We start from the raw sequence: 14345 nt of genomic DNA, 5'->3' as shown, positions 1-14345 counted from the left end.
TCCCCGGACCGCCTCCTCTTCCCATGGCTGCGCCAAGCTTGGCAGCTCCCGGGCTGTCAGGCTCGGGGAGAGGGAGGGGGCGGGGTGAAACGGGAAGGGAGGATGGGGCGGGAGGGGTGGGAATCTGCGGCCGCGGTTCAGCGGGGGTCACGCCGCGCCTGGCCCGCCGCCCCCGGGACCCGGGCTGCCGCAGCGGGAGGAAGCGGGAGTTCGGGGCCGCCGGTGCGAGACCCGCTGCGGAGACGCCGTCCGGGCCGCGCACTCCGAGGAGCCGGGATGAAGCGCTTCCCGGCGAGGACTCGGAGTTAGTGCGTGTCACCTCCTCCGGGCGGCGCGGCTCCCCCTAGAGGAAAGTATTGGTAGTTGCAGGACTGCCTTCCTCTCCGCCCACCCGGTGGACCTAAACGAGCTGAAGTGCTTACACCCGGAGACCCGGAGTCGCATCGAAAAGCTAGCTCCCCGCGGGACCGGGGCGAAAACCCCGGAGGTAGCTTAGAAAGCGTGATCGCCAGCCAAACATTGCCTCTCTCCACGTTCAACCAATGTCCAAACTCCTGCTCAGTGGGGTGTGGTAAACACACACACACACACACACACACACACACCAGCCTAAAGTAGGAAAGACCTTATTTTAAAGGTTAGAAAACCAAGACAGGGAGATGAAGGAATTTACCAAGGGCACCGGGTGTGTTAGGAGAGAGGTCTGTCCAGAAGCCTCGCCCAGGGCTGCAGGGAGCCCTGACACGGGCCCAGCCTGAGGACTGTCCTTGCCAGCGGGACCGGGTTTTAACTGCCCGGCCTGGACAGAGTTCATGTGTCAGATCCGGGCCTGCCCACCTCATTCCCCTGCAGGCAAAACAAAGGAGCCGGGACAGTGCTCCTGAAAGTTAAGCCTGTCATTCTGTAAAGCATCAAACTCCCAGTCACCACATGCCTTCCGAAGCAGAAAGTACAAAAGTCCAGCTCCAGGTTGTCTGCGATCTGAAGGAGCAGCGAGTCCTGCTATCTTTTGACTATTTACTTTATTGCCGACTGCCGGCTGTAACGTCATTTATCTAACAGCTTCGGCTTACTAAACGACTTCTTTTTTTTTTTTTTAGACAGGGCTCCCTGACACAAAGCCAAGTTTATACCCAGACAGAAATGTTTAAACAACTTAAACTTAAACCAAGCCTCCGAGCATAAAAGATCCCCGGGCATAAAGAGTAGCAAGAAGGGGCCAAGACTTGGGTAGGAACACAGGACTAAATACTTTAGGGCGGCAGATGTCACATAAGATACCCCTGTTTTAAAAGAAATCCGATTAGTGGAAAATTCTGTTACTAAGAGTCTTTTCCAAGGCTGAGTTGTGGCTCAACAACCCCACCTTTCCCAGGCAAAGACACTCAGAATGACAGGAAAGATTCTGGAAGGGGTGTGTACCATCACTGTCCCACAGGGGGCAGGAGAGAGGTGGATGTTGATTTGGAACTGGTCCTGTTGTGTCTCACCCCAGTATAAAAAGACCTTCTTTCCCTAAGACCCTCCCCCAGTCCCTCCTTGGCTGGGGAGCTAGGCTAGAGCAGTGGGAGTGCTTACCAGTGTCTGGAGGTGTTCTTTTTCTTTTTTTTTTTTAGGGGAGTTGCTCACCTAAAGAAAGATAGGTTAGGACACAGGACTCCTGATGGGTGGTCAGCACATCCAAGCTGGTGAAAGGGCAATGCTGGCAGGAGCAGAGATCGGGCAGCCCTCAAATGCTGCTCTGCTCCTGTCTGAGATGACTTCCCAAGTTGGCTCTTCAGACTCTGGCACCACCAAGTTCTTTCTCTATCCCCCTCTTTTTAGCCTTTGATGACCCCCACCCCCACCCCCACCCCTGGAGCTCAGAGAACCTTGACCTCATCTAGAAGGTGCCAGATGGATTCACGAAATGCTTTCTATTGTGGCCTTTGGCAGAAAGGTAATATGCACAGAAGACATAGGAAAAGGCGTACCAGTTAACATGAAATATTATGGAACCAGAAGAAACTTGCAACGTGCAGGAAGGGCAGGCTTTACTTCGAAGTCCCATGAATAAAGGTCCCTGGGTCTCGTGTATGACTATGTGTAGGTCTGTGGTGGTAGATGTCGCTTTGTATTTTCCAGGTTATGGGGGGGAGTGTACAGGAATTGAGTTGACTGACTTGTTACGAGTGAAGGCACACCAGAGCACCTTTTCCTTATGCAACCTGAAATGGTACATGCTCACACACCTCCCCAGCCTGGAATATCCTACTTTGACCTCATGGGGAAGTCTCCTTGACCTTGGAGTTTCAGCTCAATTGTTTAGTTCCTCTCTAAAGCCCTTCTGGCTGTTCCCACAGGTGGAGTTCCTTAATTACTCGCCCTTGCATCTGCAACAGCAGAGGCCTCTGTGCCTACTTTCATGAAATACTTCAGTTTTTATCGATGTGTTTGTTTTCCCCATTAATTATGAGACCCTTAATATTTGTACCTGAAACGTCCAGGTTAGTCCCCAGCAAATGGTAGGGTGCCCGAAAAATGTTTAAACTAAACTGAATGAAAAGTAATATCTCCCAAATTTGGGTCTCTCAAACCTAGGTCTTTATATAGAGCTGCAGAGAGCCACACTCAACATGCTCTCCTACTCCACATTCCGAATCTGTTCACTTCCTGACTCTCCACAGCTGGCACCGGGCCTGCACCACCATAATCTCTCACCCAGGTTACTGCTCCAGCCTTTCTACTCCACTGGTCTCCCTCATCAGCACCCACCACCGCCGACAACCAGAGTTAGTCTAAACTCAGTTACCAGTGGGATTCTTTTCCAAACTATGTCAGATTGTGGCATTCCTCTGCTCAAAAGTCTTCATGGTTCCCCACTGAAATCCGAGTAAAATTCAAAATGACCCATGAGGCCCTCCATGAGCTGGGTACCTCTGTCCCTGACCTTGTCTCCTGTTACCCGCCCCATCACTCAGCCACCCATTCTGCCCCAGACGCCCGGCCTCCTGGCTGTTTCCTAAGCAGGCCAGGCACCTCCTCACTTGGAGCCTCCCACTGCCTCTTCCCTCTGCCTTAAACATCTCCCACCAGTTCTCCTCCCGTGCTTCCTTTAAGTCTTTGCTCAAATTTACCTTGTCAGTGAGTTCTATTTTGATGGGCCTATGTTACCACCTTGTTATACCCCACCCTTTCCCCAACCCTGTTGCAAATCTCTGCTACAACATGGCTGGAAAGATAGACTGTATTTTAAAGACAATAAAAACAATTATAACATGATTCAGATAATGCCTATTCAAGTGTGGACTTCCAGGAATTGTATCTCCCCAAACTATACAACTCCACAGTATACATTCCTTAAGTCTACAGTTATCTGGGATGAGCTTTGGTTGCAGTGATGTAACTTTTTCTCAAAACAAAACACCCGAACCAGCATTTTGTAGCTGCTTCATTTTGTTGCGTTTGTGGTGGAAGAAGTAGGCTTGGCAGCCAGGAGCCTGGGGAGGTTGTGTGAGCCATCTGTGATTTCATCAAGCTCACAGGGACTCTATTTCTTGGTCTATAGCAGGGGTCCTCAAACTTTTTAAACAGGGGGCCAATTCACTGTCCCTCAGACCGTTGGAGGACCGGACTATAGTTTTTAAAAAAACTATGAACAAATTCCTATGCACAGTGCACATATCTTATTTTGAAGTAAAAAAATCAAAATGGGAACAAATACAATATTTGTATTTGCATGTGGCCCGCGGGCCGTAGTTTGAGGACCCCTGGTCTATAGAATGACCAAGGAGGGTTGCTGTCATTTCAGCTGTAAAACAAATTATTGGATTGATAATTGTGATGGTTAATATTATGTGTCAATTTGGCTAGGCCACCGTATTCAGATATTTGTTCGAATATTATTCTAGATATTTCTATGAAGATATTTTAAAGATGAAATAAACATTTAAATCAGTAGACTTTGAGTAAGGTAGTTTATCTTCCATAAGGTGGGTAGGCCTCATCCAATCAGTGGAGGGTCTTATAGAAAAAGACTGACCTCTTCAGAAGAAGAGGGAATTCTGTTGGTAGACTGCCTTTGAACTTGAACTGCAGCATCAATTCTTCCCTAGGTCACTAGCCTACCAGCCTGCCAGCCTCCCCTGCAGTTTTTGGACTTGCCAACCTTCACAACTGCATTAGCCAATTCCTTAAAACAAATCCATCTATCTATCTATCTATCTATCTATCTATCTATCTATCTATCTATCTATCTATCATCTATCTCTATTCTATTGGTCCTGTTTTTCTGGAGAACCCAGACTAACACAATATTCATTGGTAAATTTAAAAAATAAAACACACTTACTTTAAAGGATTTTTTTTCAAACAACACTGACTTTCCATCCACTAGATTCTTTCAACAAATGTTGGAAAGTCTGCACCTTGACAGACTCGTTCTGGGAACTGAAGATGCATCAGAAAACACACAGCACACCACAAAAACCCTGCCCTGAGGGGCTTGCATTCAAGTTGGGAGAGACTGATGATAAATGTGATAAGTAAATCACTGGAGGGCTGATGAGAAAACCCGATATATAGTAGGATGAGGGCTCAGGAGTGCCGGGGAGAGGGTGAGGATGCTGGAGCCCCTTCCTTGCCCTGACTCTGCAGGGTGCTGTGGAGTCCAGCGGTGATGGCTGTGTACGAGCTGCCTGACCAGGGTAAGCGCTCTGCCCTGGCCCCAGCCCCGGTGCCCAGCTGCCCTGGTGGAGAGGATGGCAAGGGAATCACGACAGGGAGAAAGCAATCCCATAGGAAGCATTGCCTTTCCTTTCCCATCGAAAGGCAACAGGGAGAAAGCTAGTTCATGATCGGGAAATTCTTAGCCAAGACTTATGAGGAGGTTCCAGAGCCAGAATTAAAGCTTCAAATCACCATTTATTTTATGAATTCGAAGGGTTACAGGTTTGATTCCAGGTCAGGGCACATACCCAGGTTGTGGGTTCGATCCCCAGTCGGGGTGCATACAGGAGGCAACTGATCGATGTTTCTCTCCCTCTCCCTTCCTCTCTCTAGAATCAATGAAACACAGGTGAGGATTTAAAAAAGTAATAATAAGAATTTCAATTCAGAGCTCAAAGAAACTAAAAGGAATTTGATTGCCTTGACTCTTGGGTGGGTTCAGAGCCACCCACAGGACAGCTCGGGGCTTGGGAAACGCCACCTGGTTGAAAGGAATAAAGTAAGATAGGTCTCAACAGGAACTTAGGAATGAAGGTTCCCCTTTAAATCAGTTAAGTGTAAATTTTTTTAAAAATTTAAAAACATTTTTGAGATTATTTTCTCTATCCTCCCACCAAATGCCAACGCTTGTTTTTTAAAATCACCTGTTAGACCGTCATCCAGCTTGTGTCTGGATAATTACATTGGTGAGTAACCCACTCACTCCCTCACTGGGATGTGTTTTCCATTTTGCATCTGCACTCTTTGTTAAAAGTACTTCAGCCAGAATCTGCTCTTCTATTATTCATACCTGGTTTTATCTCTGGAACACAGAGGGGGAAATTTAGAAATTAAAATTTGCTTTTCCATGAGACACATTTTCACATGTCTCACCGCCAAGTTACCTCTTCTCCAGGCCAAACATATGCAGGTCCTTCCACCACTTACAGACCCTACGCCATCCTGGGCCTCCACCTGAGTGTATGTTCTGGATCATTAAAATCCTTCCTACACTTCTATGCCCAGTATCAGATTCGGTCACATCACAGTCACTGTAGGAGAGAGGAAGAGCATGAGCTCCCAATGCGGTGCTCTGAGTAATAGAAGTGGCAGGAACCCCGGAGGCTGACAGATGTGGTGGGAACCCCAGCACCAACCCGACTTCTGTCTATCACTCAGCTTCCCCTCCAAGGGACTGACTTTAGCAGATGTACCATAATCCAGGCATTTCTTTCCATCTCTTCTGTGCTTTCACATTCAATCCTTTGCTATGTTTTGTCTTCACGTGTCATTTTATTCTTTGCGTCTATCCTTTTCATTTTTTATAGAGGTGGAAATAGAAATACAAAACAGGCTATGAATGAGAAAGGCATCTGAGCAAGTATGAAAGTGTCATAGCAACTTTCCTTTGTAGAAATTAGCCACACAGAATAGTTTCAGCGACTAGACAAACCATCGGTCTAGTTTGCCAATCAGACTTCTCCAAAGGCATCATGAAAGTCTAAGAGAAAGACCACTGAACCCTTTTCCCAGGAAAGGAACAGGCCTGCCCACCATGCAGTGTCTCCAGTGAAGCCAGGGAAGGTCAGGGCAGGAGATGAGCTGCTGGAGAATTCCTGGCTGGAAAACCTGGGGCAGAGCAAGGACTGTGTTGAAGAGAGAGAGGCTTGGCCCCTCTGCTGCTCTTGCTCACCCAAGGGCAGGGTTGAGACAGCTTCCTACAGGAAACCTTGATATGTTGTATAAATGCTTTGGAGAACTAAGCCAAACAGGCCTCAGCTATATAATATAATATGATATAATATAATATAATATAATATAATATAATATAATATAATATAATATAATCTATAATAATAAAAGCATAATATGCTACTTAGACTGGACGTCCTTCCAGACAACCTTCCAGATGAAGTTGGGCTGTGAGGGAAGCCCGGGTCCCAGGTGCCAGAGGGAAGCCGGTGCCGTCAGCTGGGGGAAGGAAGGCCTACTCTTGCACGAATTTCGTGCATTGGGCCCATAATATAATATAATATAATATAATATAATATAATACAACTAGAGACCTGATGCATGAAATTCGTGCACGGGGCTCGGCCCTCGCAGCCCTGGCTTCATCTGGAAGGTCATTCGGCTATCTGGACTAATTAGCATATTACACTTTTATTATTATAAATATAATATAATATAATCTACACTAATAAAAGAGAAACATGGTAATTAGCTACCCTTCCCATTGGCTAATCAGCATATCCTTATGCAAATTAACTGTCAGCCAAGATGGCGGCTGGCAGCCATGCACTGAAGCGAACAGGGAGGCTTGCTTACTCCAGTGACTGCGGACTCCAACGTTCCCCGCCTAACTTGCCGGCCTCTCAGCTGCAACTCTAAGCAACTATGTAGCAAATATAGAAGCTAAAAAAAACCCCAGAAACCGGCTTTCAGTCAGCCGGGCTTCAGCCAGCCGGACCGCAACATTGTATCAAATACAGAAGGTAAAGGCCAGAAACCTGCTTTCAGCAGCGAGGCCTCAGAGCTAAAGCCGGCCCAGAATAGAAAAAAAGAAAAAAAGAAAAAAAGGAGCAGTTGGGAGCTTCAGTCACCTGCCAGACTGAAAACGGCCCTCAGCCCCTCACCCAGACTGGCCAGGCACCCCAGTGGGGACCCCCACCCTGATCCAGGACACCCTTCAGGGCAAACCAGCCAGCCCCCACCCGTGCACCAGGCCTCTATTCTATATAGTAAAAGGGTGATATGCCTCCCGGCACCGGGATCAGCGTGACAGGGGGCAGCGCCCAAACCCCCTGATCGCCCTGCGGCTCTGTGTGTGACAGGGGGCGGGGCCACAACCTCCCTATCCGCCCTGCTCTGTTCGTGGAAGGCGCCCCAACCCCCTGATCATCCCTGCTCTGTGCCTGATAGGGGGGAGCTCCCCAATCCCCTGATCACCCTGCGGCTCTGTGTGACAGGGTGCAGCGCCCCAACCCCCCCCCCCCACCCCCCCATGGGCCCTGCTCTGTGTGTGACAGGGTAGAGCCATAACCTCTCCATCGGCCCTGCCCTGAGTGTGACAGTGGCAGCGCCCCAACCCCCTGATCCGCCCTGCTCTGTGACAGGGGTCAGTGCCCCAATCCCCTGATCGGCCCTGCTCTGTGCATGACAGGGGGGAGCTCCTCAACCCCCTGATCGGCCCTGCTCTGTGCATGACAGGGGGGAGCTCCTCAACCCCCTGATGGGCCCTGCTCTGTGAGTGACAGGGGGCAGCGCCCCAACCCCCTGATCAGCCCTGCTCTGTGCGTGACAGGGGGTGGCGCCGCAACCTCCCCATCGACCCTGCCTTGAGTGTGACAGGAGGCGGTGCCCCAACCCCCCAATCTGCCCTACCCTGAGCGTGACTGAGGGTGGCATCGCAACCTCCCGATCCGCCCTGCTCTGTGCATGATGGGGCGGTGCCCCAACTCCCCAATCGGCCCTGCTCTGAGCCTGACCAGGGGCTGCACCTAGAGATTGGGTGTGCCCTCTGCCACCCGGGAGCAGGCCTAAGCCAGCAGGTCGTTATCTCCCGAGGGTCCCAGACTGCGAGAGGGCACAGGCCGGACTGGGGGACCCCCATCTCCCCCCGAGTGCACAAATTTTTGTGCACTGGGCCTCTAGTATAATATAATATAATATGTCAGAATATCTGTCAAAATTAATTTTGCTTCATAATTTATTGTATGCTTTCTTAACACTACACAGTGTCCCAAGCACATGCACATAAATTATGTTAGTTTTCCTTCACAGAAATGCTGTGAAGAAGGTGCTATTATCCACTCTTTATCAGGGAGGAAGCTGGCTTGGAGCAGCAAAGCCACGGCACCAAGTCCTACAATGACGTAGCTATAGGGGTTGGATGGGAGCCCAGAGCAATTCTGGGCCAAGTCCATTCTCTGGCCCTCTCCACAGCCTCTCCAGCTGCCACACCCACCTTCTTGTCTATCCTGTGGCTGAAACCACCAGACCACAGCACCTGAATGGGGAGGAGGGGAAACAAGCAAAATCTACTTTTTTTTTTTTTTAATCCCACCCGAGGTACTTTTCCATTGATTTTTAGAGAGGGAAAGATAGAGAAATATCTACGTGAGAGAAACACATTGATTGGTTGCCTCCTGCACAAGCCCTGACCAGGGCCCAGGCCAGGAAAAAGCCTGCAATGGAGGTACGTGCCCTTGAGCAGAATAGAACCTGGGACCCTTCAGTCTGCAGGCCGACGCTCTATCCACTGAGCAAAACCAGCTAGGGCAAGTCTAGTACATTTTTAATACATGTAGGTTCACATCTAAGAGCCAGAGGATAAGTGGAGCCCCTATAACATAGGTTTAAATATTTAAAAGTTATAGTCACACTAACAAATTGTTCAATAGAATACATTGTATCTTCTTATCTTGACAATATAACTTCATAACGACCTGGCAGGGCAGGCTTGAATTCAGATTTCTCAGAGTTCTGCACCAGAAAGAGGTGACACAGAGAGATGTGGTCCTCAGCTGGATCCTCAGTCTCCATTCCTCCCCACTTCTCTCCCCACTCCTAGCTCCCCTACACACAGACAGGGTCTCCTATACATGTTGTAAAACCCCAGCTCACATGCCCAAGCTCTATGCAACCTACCCTCTCCAACCCCAGAACTCCAGGACACTCCACATGGGAACTCCAAAGGCTGAGGTATCCAGAGAGTGTTCTAAGGAGTAAGCACAGCCCGTGGGAGTCCATCTCTTCCATCCAAAGTTTCCATGTGTTGTGAATTGGGGCACAGAAGGGCTTCTTTTCCGCAGGCCTGAAGACAGTACTCATCATACGATCTCATTTGGACCAATGCTACTTCCTTAGTGGCAGGGTGGGAAGCAGGGCATTGGTCCAGGGACACCTTGGAAAGAAGTTCCATTGGATTTTCAACTGAGGAGCCAGGTGCAGAATTCAGCATGCAAGTACATAGCAGATGTTTGTTTAAGAAGTTGTAATTAATTTTTAAAGACAATCTGATGCTCAATATTGAAGATAAAACTAAAAGCAAAGTAATGCAATTGAAATACATTTGAAATATCTACCCAGAAGACATCAACAATCTGATAGCAAAAATGCTCCTATTTGTGGGCATTTGGGTAGATTAAAGTCTTTTATTGTTACACATAGTTCTCCCATGGACATTCTGCACATTTGTATACATTTTTATTGCGTACAAAAAGACAAAGTCTGCAGACATGGTTGTATGAATGTGCACTTCCGCAAGCCATGTATGAGAGTTCTGATTGCTCACAGCCTCACCAACACTTGGCATTTTTCATCTTTTTTTTGTTTTGTTTTAGCCCCTCTGGTGCCTTTGGAGGCGTACTCCATTGTGATTTAAATTGGCATTTTCCTGATGTCTAAGGAAGTTGAGCATCTTTTCATATTATTGGTCATTTGGATCTCCTCTTTTGGAAGTGCCTGTTCAACTCTTGCACATTTTGTATATAATATATGAATATTTTAAAAATTATTTTGAAAAATTATATTAAATTATTAACCGTGGTTTCCCCTGGGGGTTGAAAAATTTGGAAAGTGGGAGAAGTAAAAAATGAAAGAACAAGGATTTTATACTTTTCTTTTTCACTCTAGTTTTCTTTTAAACTAGGGAGCATGAACTGTGGACGTGCCTAACAAACCCTCGTGTACATTAGAAGTTGAATGTTTACATGATACTAAAGTTCTGTGCTTTAGGAAGTGCTTGATACAAGTTGCCCTAATAGATTAAATATATAATTTGCTTTACAATAATTTGGTTCATGAGCCACATTCTAAAAACCCATACACTGTATAATGTGAGATGAGGTACCACCTCTAATTGATTCATTATTAAATTTTTTAAAAGTCTATCAGATTGGAAAAGATAAAACATGTTAATAGTATACATTATTTGTTAAGGTATGGGGACAAAGACATTCTTATTTAATGTCAATTGAGAATATAAATAAGTAAAATTTATTTTCAGGACAATTTGACATATCTGTAAAATCTAAATTTATGTATCCTTTTACCCAGAAATTCTACTTTTAAAGGTTTATACTTATAAATAAACTCAGACTATTTTGCTAAATTATATAAGTGAAGGAAAATTCACTGTTTATATACTTTTGTTTTATTCGATTTTTTTAATCAACAGAGACAACTTCTGTAATTTTAAAAAAGCAATGATTTTATAAAGACGAAAGTAATACATCTGCTTCAGTTTAAGAAACAGGTAGTGTAGCCAAGCTGTATAGTTTACATGCTGGGATAGACCCTTGAAGCCGACTAAGGCTGAAAGCTATCTTCCATGAATAACACAAAGCAACAGATTAGAAAGCTTTTCTTTCAATAAGAATTGTTTACATTAAATGTTTACATCATTATTAACCCAACTTTTCTTGAGATGTCTTAATAGCATTCAAGCAAAAAGGAGTTACTAGTATACTCTCCACAAGGCCTCCCTTTTGTTCATATAAACCAAACTGATCTGTAAACTTTCAGTAAAGTGTTCAAAGTGTAATAAGGCTAGTCACTATTCCAACTCTCAAGATCAATTTATTTTATTTTTTTTCTGAGTGCTGGCACCCGTCTCTGTGCTTGGCAGAGTATTATATCATAAGTTAGGGTGAAGTCATGCCTTCTCTCCCATGGATGAGTTGTCAGAATTCTTGGCACATGGTGTAAAAGAGGGAAATTGTAACCCGCCCCACTATTCTTTTGACATTGTATCTATAAATACTGATTCTGATTAATATGTAGCTTGTAGATAAACAGCATGTTTATAGAAGAATCCCAGGAACTACATCTTTAGAAGATGTAGACTCCGACCTCCAATCATCCCAGCTCCAGGAGATTTGCTGATCATCAAACAGAAAACCAAATGACATAGAACCAAGATGACAAAGACCAGAATGATGCACACCAGACCATCACTTGACCAGTTTTGAGATCCTTATCAGAATGGACTGTGCTAGTCTGCACATAGAGAACTTTTCAGCCCCTTCCCCTTGATCACTTTTTTTTTTTGCTTTCCCCCCACCTCCTTATAAAAACCTCTGCCTACACTGAGATGTTGAGATGGGCTTTGTGACAAGAGTCCCTGATCTCTTCAGGTGACTAGCATTTGAATAAACCTCTTTCCTTTTTCACCAGCATCTATCTCATGAGTTTGGGTTTTTGTTTGTTTTTTAAAACATGTTTTTATTGATTTTAGAGAGAGAGGAAGGGAGAGGGAGAGAGAAACATCAATGAGAGACACATCAATTGGCTGCCTCCCACACTCCCCCTACTGGGGATCGAGCCCACAACCTGGGCATGTGCCCTGCCTGGGAATTGAACCAGCGACCTCTTGGTGCATGGGTGTCACTCAACCAACTGAGCGATACTGGCCAGTTAGGGTTTTGTGGTGGCAGGCAGTCAAACTTGGTTAAGGTTAAGGTTAGATTATGCTATCATAGTAAAAAATTTAACTCAGAAGATGACCTGTATGTACTTCGTTAATTCATCCAAGCACAGAATTTACTTAGGAAAATCTCTAGTTATTGCTCCCCAAATGGATTTCAAAGAAGACACAAATGCTGCTTGAATGCTCTGCATATGAAGTGCTTTGTTATCCAGAAATTTCTGCCAAAGTTTGCATTTACCTAACTAAAGGTTTTAGTTGAAAGCTTGAGGTGATTCTTTTAAAAATATAAATTCTAGATATGCTAGACAGGGGGCTGGGCTGGCCAAAGGTCTGGGGCCCAGGCTGGGAGAGTTTACACTTAGTTATGAAGTTTACAGAAATAGTTCTGGGCCATTGCAGTGAGAGCTTCAACAGTATTCCACAGAAGCAACACGTAACAGGCTATATTTTGTTTCTTCTCAGTCAACCCCTAAAGTTACTTTTCCTCCCAAAGCCAGGAACCCACCATCCCTGTGTAGGACAGAAGCACCTCAGAAACAGTGGAGCTCTGCAGGATCTTATATAAGAAGTCATCGTTCCCACGTGACAATGATTGTCAAAGAAGGAAGAAGAATCCTCTTTAAATTTTGTGAAATAAAGAAGAGTCACCAAGTTATTGAAACATGTACAGAATCATGGTTCATGAAACAAGAATTTTGTGCTGATACATTTTGTAGTATTATTACGCATATGGTCAATTGTTTGATGGAAAAGCCATTCAATCTAGAACTGCACGAAATTCAGATGAAGAGGATGATGGAAATCTGGGCTATAAAAGAGCCAAGAAGGAACTCTGAACTTACCACAACAGAAGCAACCATGTATAAACTCTGCTAGGCCAAAGGTTTTACCAATTCCTAGGTACAGCTATTGTCTATATTTCATTGTATATCACACTACATATAGTAAATGGCATGTAATTCTTGTTTCAATCATTCTTAGCTAACCCTCTTATCTCTCTTAGGAGTCCAGTTAGAGAACCCTTGTGGGTATCATTTTAGGCAGACATCTGTGGCTGCCTTGGAGACACGTGGCTCAGATCTCCCTTTCAGAGCCTTTGTGTAAGTGCTGGGGCTGACGAACAGCCTCTGGTGGTCACACCTTTGGACTCGCCATAATATCATGCCAAGGCCACACCCCTCCAGGCTACTCCCAACCAGCGATTGGCTACTAGAGCTGGTCCATTTCTGCCTGACACCAGACCCCTCTAAAAGGGCAATCTGTGCTCAGGGGCTCCCCACGGACTGCTGGAGGGACCCTGCGTCACAGTCTGAGGCGCTTCCTGATGACCATCCTTCCTGCCCTGCTCCTGCACAGGTGCTAGGCCTGCATCCCTCTCCCCTACATCTTTCACAGGTGTTTCTTCCAACAAGCCCTACAAATATTTCGTTCCATCCTGGCTTCTGCTTCTCAGACATCTTGAAATGATACAGCATTTGAATTAAGTGCACCCCAACTGGCATTAGAGATAAAAGTTCTTTTAACTTTTAAGCACTTTTTTTTTGAAGAACTATAAGCACTGCTTAAAATCTTGCTCCAATAAGAGTCATTACTGTCTGGATGTGTTTTCGATTATTTATTTACCAGAAGGCTTTGAGTAAGAGGCCCCTTATCGGAACGATGGAGCTTTTGCTATTTGGAACGCTATGAGAGAACCTTTAGGGACTTGGCTTTCTCTCTGACCTAAATACAATTTGCCTATCAGCCGAAAACAGTTACTTCAATGCCAGTTGGCCATAACTGGGGATTGGCATCTTATTGGCTATACTTTGCAAAACCGTGTTTGATGCTCAGGTTCAGAGTTCTTATGTGCAGAACTCAAACAACTGTACCCATTAAATTCTAACGAAGAAGAGTATGACATAGGATTTCTATTACATTTGTTTCTGTTTAAAATGATAACCTATTCACTGAGGATGGCAACATATGATTTTAATATGACCAGATTCAGGTTCAATTAATAAAAAAGGATAAATCAAGAGGGCTGGTTTCCTTAAATTTTCAGTCACATATGGCGTATCTATAATTTGATCATTTGCCCTGCAAATGGGTGCATGAGATCACCCACCTTTCCATGTCCACAGACCTCTTTCAGAGCACCTTGGTTTCATGGCCCTTTAGGTATATAAGTGAGGGTTCAATGGTATACCCTGTGCAACGAATGAGATTCACAAATATAATCTAAACA

The sequence above is a fragment of the Myotis lucifugus genome, unplaced genomic scaffold (assembly GCF_000147115.1).
Source record: "Myotis lucifugus unplaced genomic scaffold, Myoluc2.0 scaffold_68, whole genome shotgun sequence".
Classification (NCBI taxonomy): Eukaryota; Metazoa; Chordata; class Mammalia; order Chiroptera; family Vespertilionidae; genus Myotis; species Myotis lucifugus.
The sequence above is the reverse complement of the archived record's forward strand: the minus strand, read 5'-3'. Positions refer to the sequence as shown.